Source organism: Gavialis gangeticus, unplaced genomic scaffold (genome assembly GCF_001723915.1).
Source record: "Gavialis gangeticus isolate Ggan-Ray unplaced genomic scaffold, GavGan_comp1, whole genome shotgun sequence".
NCBI lineage: Eukaryota > Metazoa > Chordata > Crocodylia > Gavialidae > Gavialis > Gavialis gangeticus.
This window is the reverse complement of record NW_017728993.1, coordinates 73,859,391-73,866,648: the sequence shown is the minus strand read 5'-3', so window position 1 is coordinate 73,866,648 and position 7,258 is coordinate 73,859,391.

Below are 7,258 nucleotides of genomic sequence, written 5' to 3'. Positions count from 1 at the left end.
TTAGATTATTAACTGCTCAGAGTAGGAACTATTTATTGTTCTGTGTTAATTCAGTGCCTAGCACAATTGGCCTCTGTTCTTGGATATATTCCCTATGCAGTACCACCAATAATTACTCACAATAATTCTAACTCTACACAGTCATGAAAGCAAGCCTTATTTTTGATTTTGGGCTAAATGCTTCAAGCCTTTTCTTCTCAGTAAGAGATATACATGTGTAAAATATGAAGGATTGACTCTATCACTAATTTATTTGCAGTTCTAAACTAAGGTATCAAGAGTTTCTGACTTTTAATTAACAAATTAGCTACCTGCAGTTGTGAAGATAATGTGTTTCTTTGTGCATTTCATTTGTTATTTATGACACAGCATGATCTTTTTTACTTCATTTACTTTTCAATTTGTCAACTCAGAACCCATGCCCATAAGAATAGTTATTAAAACCCGCATATGTAAAAAGCCAATTCAGACAAAACTCTCATATTACACAATAGCAGATCCAACCTTCTTCATTCACTCCCAGTAGGCAAGAGCCTGAGGAATAAAATGTGTTTCTAAAGGAACAAATAAATTACAGTCTTGGACTACATAGTGAAATGTTTTTGAGTAAAAGTCTGGAAAACGGATTCCCAGCTGAACCAGTAAGAAACATTCTTCTAGTATTCCATATAGAAGAGTGAATAAAATAGATATAGATATATTATCCACTTAGAACAAGTAACTGAGAATGATAAATGTCCATTCCAAACAGCAGATCCAAGCTGGCTTCAACAGAACAGCTAATTAAAGATGGGCAGTAACAGTAGTCACGAAGTGCTCACACGATGTTAAAAGTTCAACCCTCAGTGTTGTTCTTTTTTCTTGATGGCAGTAAAATTTTATGATGAATTCTGACAAACTTAAAAAAATCAGCTCCACAAGAACATTTTCTACTGTTCCAGAAGAACAGGAAAAAGAAATGGAAAAGGAACAGCCCTGCTAACATTTTTTCTCCCATTTCATAATTTTTTTTATAGTTATTGCACAGAATCCTAAGCGTAAAAGTTATGTTCACTGATGGGCTAGTGAAATTCCTGAAGTCAGTGGAAGTCCTAGGCACTCAGTACTTTCAGTAGTCAAAGCATTTAATTTCCTGATTATGGAGCCCTTAAGTTTAGGAACCCATGTCTGAGAATTTTTTAATAAGTTTTGCATAACATCATTGAAAAGAACACAATTCAGTTCCAGTTTGGGAGGAAAAAAACAGAAACTACCTGATTTTATTTCCTTGAGGCTAATAAATGCTTGAGGCTTGTTGATAAAAGATATGGGAACAGGAATTCCAGTTTACTTGGGTGCATTCAATGAATGCTCTGATCTGGAGGACTAACAAATCTATCTTCTTCAAATTAGCCTGGAAATTAGCAGAATATTTCTATCAGAGGAATGAGGTTCAGGAACCTCAAATAATATAAATAGTTTCATGATGGTGTTTGCTATATTTATGAATGGGGTTATATGAATTCAGTATTAATCTCTTCTTTTGGTTCTACCCTACTTTTCCTTCAGTATCTCAGTCCTATGAACTGATTTATTACCACCAGAACCCTGATTCTTCAAGAAGCTTTGAAGAGAAAGTATCAAGCTAATGTTTACTTCTCCTTGAGACTGTCTGTTGTCTCTTCAGATTTTGGCAAATCCCTATCCTTAGGAAAAAAGATCCCTATGAAAGATCACCCAAAAGTAGCCTATGCAGCCCAGTGCAGCACCTAACATTCTTAATTATTTTGATTTGCATGAAATAATATGTCAAAATCATCAAACAGTAATGGAGAGAGTAAGTAAAACATGCAATGCCCAATGGGTTTAATAACAAAGAAAAGATCAGCTTCAAAACAATATTAGTTTCACAGCAAGACCAATCTGAGTGAGTAATATTTCTATACTTTGCTTCCTTCTGGGCCAGCTAATGAAAAAATAGCTTCTGTCTCAGTCCAATCAATACACTGTGCAATATCTAGAAAATAAACTTTTATTAGTGTAGTAGAAACATGACCCTTTAATAGCCTGGCTGACAAAGGTTGGAAATTAATATCCTGTAAATACTACAGAAATGTGCAAGTGGAGCATGGTCTTAGTAGTGTGCAGTAGTGGCAGATCATCTGAAATCACTTTTCTATCAGAAGCAGGGGGCCAAACTTATCGTATTGTATCCACCTTCAATTCCAGACTTATGGCATGATTATTCCTCCTTCCCTTGCTGCTGTACTGAGCAACCTCGTTATAATATTATTCTAATTGGTTACAACCGAACTATATGAAGACACTTATAATGCATGATACAATTAATAAGTTAAGGCCTGCTTAAGCATCTAAATATGTGCTTAACTTTAATTTGAAGTAAATCTGGCCATTCGGCTACTTAAAGCTAAACATGCACTTTACTTGACTGTCATTTCTTGGCAACCGTCAATCCTCTGGATCAGAGGTTCCCAACCACTCGGCCATGACCTGGTACCGGGCCATGAAGGATTGGCTGCCAGGTCGTGGCATGAGCCCCCCACTCAGACCCCTGTCTCTCTGCCCGGGCAAGCGGCTTCCACTGCTGGCAGTCACGTGTAGCCCCGGGAGGGAGGCAGCCAGCTCCGTGTGCCCTGTCCAGTTCCCTTGCCAGTCCACAATATAAAAATGTTGGGACCCACTGCTCTGGAGCATAGTGTATGTGCAAGTGGTCTATGCAACCATCACACCAAGACCTTCAGCACATACATCTAGGCAAGAGTATGGAGAAGTGGAGGCTGCCCTACACCTACCATTCCCCACCCTTGAAATCATTGAGATGGCTTGGCCTTTGGATTCTGAGTCTAGACATTCAGTGCCTCGATGGTTGTAGCTTCTGCCAGAAAGCAACAGATTAGAGCTGCTACTGACTACCTACTGCCTCAACAAGAGCATGTGACAGGGTGATGTCCCTTAGCCTTTTTTTAACCAAGGAGTATACACAAGGCAGTGAGGCTTTGAGGTGCCCTATTCCCCCCTCACTCTGGAAGTTGCAAAATTTTGGTATTTTATAGGAGTCATATCCAGGACTGACATTTACATAGGCAATGACTGATGTTTATATAGGCATTTACATGGTTAAGATGGGGAAAGATAGAGATTAGTACAAGACTTGTAAAATGGGGAAGAAATTAAGAGGCAGGGAGTTGACAAAACATAAATGCTAAAAAATGAATACTTCAGCTGGAAGGAATTTTGTGGATTCCTACTTATTTAATTATATCAATACAACAAATAGGAGCATGCTTATGAAATCTGATGACTCCACAGAGTTAGGATGTAAAATCAATACAGAGAAAAATCAGAATATCTTGTAGTAGGATCATAGTAACACAGTACAAAGTACAAGATAATGCATTTAACTACTGACAACAAAATAGTCTGCTACAAGCCAAGAGCTCCTCAGTTAGAAATGAGGAGATGTGGATATATTATTCAATCATGAGAGGACTTTGAGCCACCAATGTGATGCAGCCCTGAAAAAACAAGTTTCTTGTTCACAAATTCCTGTTTTACTAATTTTGAATTTGCTTTCCACAAATTTTCTTTAATATTTGCTTAAAATATTCCTGCCAATGACATCATATACTAAAATATTTACAGAAAAAGGCACAAAAACGGGCACAAACACAGATGATCCACAATTGCTTAAAATCACAAACAAATATCCACTCAGGAAAGAAGTCTTTATTATTTCCCCCTATCTAATAATAATAGTAAACTGTGTTACCTCACCTGGTCATATCTCATCAAGAAATTATTGGGAATCTCAGTTCTGATTGGACAGTCACAGAATAAGACATATGGTAGACATAAAACAGCTCAAGTTGAAACAGATGTATTCATAGAAGAATGACAATATTTAGCGGAAATGCAGATATGGAAACTCCGTCCAGAATCTGAGTAATAAAAAGCAAAAGACATTATTTTGTGGAATCTTTGCTGGTCATGTTCCATGAAGTAATTTAGCATCATTTTTATTTTACTCTTTTTTCCCACTGGAAGAATCTGACCCTTCATCTTCAGCATATGGCATTCATGAGGACATATAAAAAAGAATTTGGGCTCAGTATACTGGACTCTCTCGTCAACTGTGATAAAATAACTTAGTTTTTACTTCATTAAGAAAAGACGGAAAACATCATAATTTACCTCTAACTCATGATATAATGCTTCATTTTGCACCAGTGATGAATCCCTCAGAAACTGTCTCTGATTGCCCATGCTCCATGCATACAAGGAGTTAGATTTTCATCAGTATGAATGATATTACATTATTTAATATTCAGAGTTCCCTTGCATCAATTATTGATCATTCATGACCTAGAATTATGCCAAACTAATTATTCAGAGGACAGTTTTTAGAATTATGAGTACTTTCACAAACAGAATGTACTTCTATATTACATTATGAATATATATATCACTGTATGAATATAGTATATTTTTATTTTAAAGAAAGGATTGTGTTCAGCTTAAACTTAATGCAAGCAAGTAAAGGAGTGTGGAACTTCTTCACTTTCTTTTACATCTGAATTAGAGGTCTCGACATTACAGTTTGGGCAGAGAGGGGGGAAATCCACAGAAGTCAAGTGGGTAGCACAGAGAGGTTAATTAACTGATGTACTATTGGCTCCAAATTAAGCTGCATCCTACTAAGGCTGCAGTAGGGTACTCCAAACCAGAAGCTAGGGAAGAGTTTCCCTGATTATTCTTGTCACCCGTCTCTGAAACGTTCTAATTATACAATATCATTTTTGAGACTTAATGACCAATATTGCACACTGAATTTCAGCTGAGGGTGAACCATTGATTTACATAGTCGTATCATAATACACCCAGCCTTTCTCACTCTGCATCCCATTCCTTGTGGTGTCAAAACATGTTATTGTTTCTTTCTGCTTCTGGGTAAGCATTGAGCCAACAGCTCCATGTTACACTCAGAATAATTCCTAAAGTCATTTAATGACTTGATGCAACTCATTTAGACTCCAGTGCTCCTTTGCATTAACCAACACTGAATTTTATCTGTTGCTGCTCTGCTCATTTTGATGTTCTTCAGCTGTCTTTAGACTTAACTAATCTCAGTTTTGTGACATATTCAAATTTTACTAGATCAAAACTAAGCCCTTTTCCCCAGCCATTAATAAATATATATATTGGTCAGGTCAGGTCAGACCAGGTCTCCTACCATTATGACAGTAGACAATACTACCTGCAGCTGTCAACACTGAGAGCTGGGTGGATGGAAACAACCTAGCAACATGTATGGTGCAAATGGCTTTGAGCAGAGGAACAACCTAGACAGCGATACTAATCTTTACCCCAATGGAAGAAATGCCACCAAAAGGTGGATGCCATGGCAGGGTGGACTGAGCTCTCTAGCCTTGGTTGGCAACCAGTCTAGGAGTAGAGCTCTGAAAGAAAGATGGATTGAAGATCTTCATACCAGCAGCTCTTGCAACCAAGCTGGTTCCAAATGTACTGGCTTCAGCCTTTCCTTTGGGATTAACTGGCTAGGCTGAGGGGGACATTGATATATGGGCAACTCAAGCATCTTCATATCAACTGCCCAGGCCATTGCAGCCAAAACTGAATGGAGATGACACTCCATCTTTGCTATTTGCATGGGCACAACATGGAATGGAGCAGTCACAGATTAGAAGATCAAATCAATTGGCATAGAGTGGAGTGCCACAGGTCACCTTCAGCAGTGGGAGGAACCAGTTGTGTTTCACTGGTCAGCTACCACCTGCCTTAAGCTTCCATGAAGACATGCAGGCCACAATTCAGTTTTATGGATCAACCTCTGACAGGCTTGAGATGAAGAGAGGAGTGAAGTAGGGTTGTATTCTAGTGCCCACACTCTTTGGGATCTTTTCTATGCTGCTGCACTGTTTTGATGACTTGGAGGAAGGCATATACCTTCACACAAGATCCAGTGAAAAACTCTACAATCTATCATGTCTAAAGGTGAAGACAAATGTGAAGCACATACTTATTAGGGAGCTCCTTTTTGCTGATGCTGCTGCATTCACCACCCGTGAAGAAGACCAACTACACATACTCAAGAATCGCCTCTCCCATGCTTGCAGGATGTTTGCCCTGACCGTCAGCATCAAAAGGACTGTGGTCCTAGGACAGGGTGTTCTCCAATCATCAGCTATCAGCCTTGACAACACACCTCTTGAGGCAGTGAACAAGTTCTGCTACCTTGGATCCATAGTGAGCAACAACCTATCACTAGATGAAGAGCTAAATGTCCACCTATGCTGTTTACAGCACATCCTTGACATCAAGTGGCAACACAGAGGTCATTGCCAAAGCCAAGCTGCAAACTATCACTGCACTACTCAAACAGTGGTGCCTGTGCTGGCTTGGTCATCTTCACAGGATGGAAGATGGGCACATCCTGAAGGACATCCTGTATGAGCAAATTGCTGGTGGGGAGGTGAGAGTAGGGTGCCCAAAATTGTACTTCAAAGATGTGTGCAAGCAGGATATGAATGCTTTTGGAATTGACCCAAACATTTCGGAGGTGTTGGCAGGAGACCAGACAAAGTGGCATTCCCTTCTCAATCATGGAGTCCAATAACATGATGAGAAATGGTTACTCAAGTTACAACAGAAACAGCAATGAAGGAAACAGCCTGTCAGTAGTAGTCCCTAACACCACATACACCTGTAACCACTGTGGCAGGACCTACAAGTCTAACATCAGTTTTTATAATCACAATGCATCAGGAGAATAGCTGCAATATCCAGCTATTGCTATTGCTGATACAGAACAAGGCCTCTGGGTCCTAAGTCCATTGCCAACAATACCCAACGATTTGCTGATGAACAGATACCATATATCAATGAAGATATTAAACAATACTGATCCAAACTACTGATACTACAAAGACTCATGTCTTTGTAAGATCAAACTCTCAGCTTTTGTCCCTGATAAAAGCTAGCCTTTATTCCTATTTAATATTTGTGGTGCCTGTTGGCTAGAAAATGGTATTTAGAGGTTTGCTCTTGGGAATTGGCTTGCAGGTAAAGTAGATATGCATTAGAATAATGGTCCAGGGCAACAGCAAAGGTTAACTGATTTCTAAAGTGTCTGTCTGTGACAAAGTTTCTTCAAGGTCTGCTGTGTCTGCCAGGCAAGCAGCAAACAAACCCACAGGCTTGTTGGCTTAGAAATGGTATTTAAAAGTTTGCATTTGGGGAA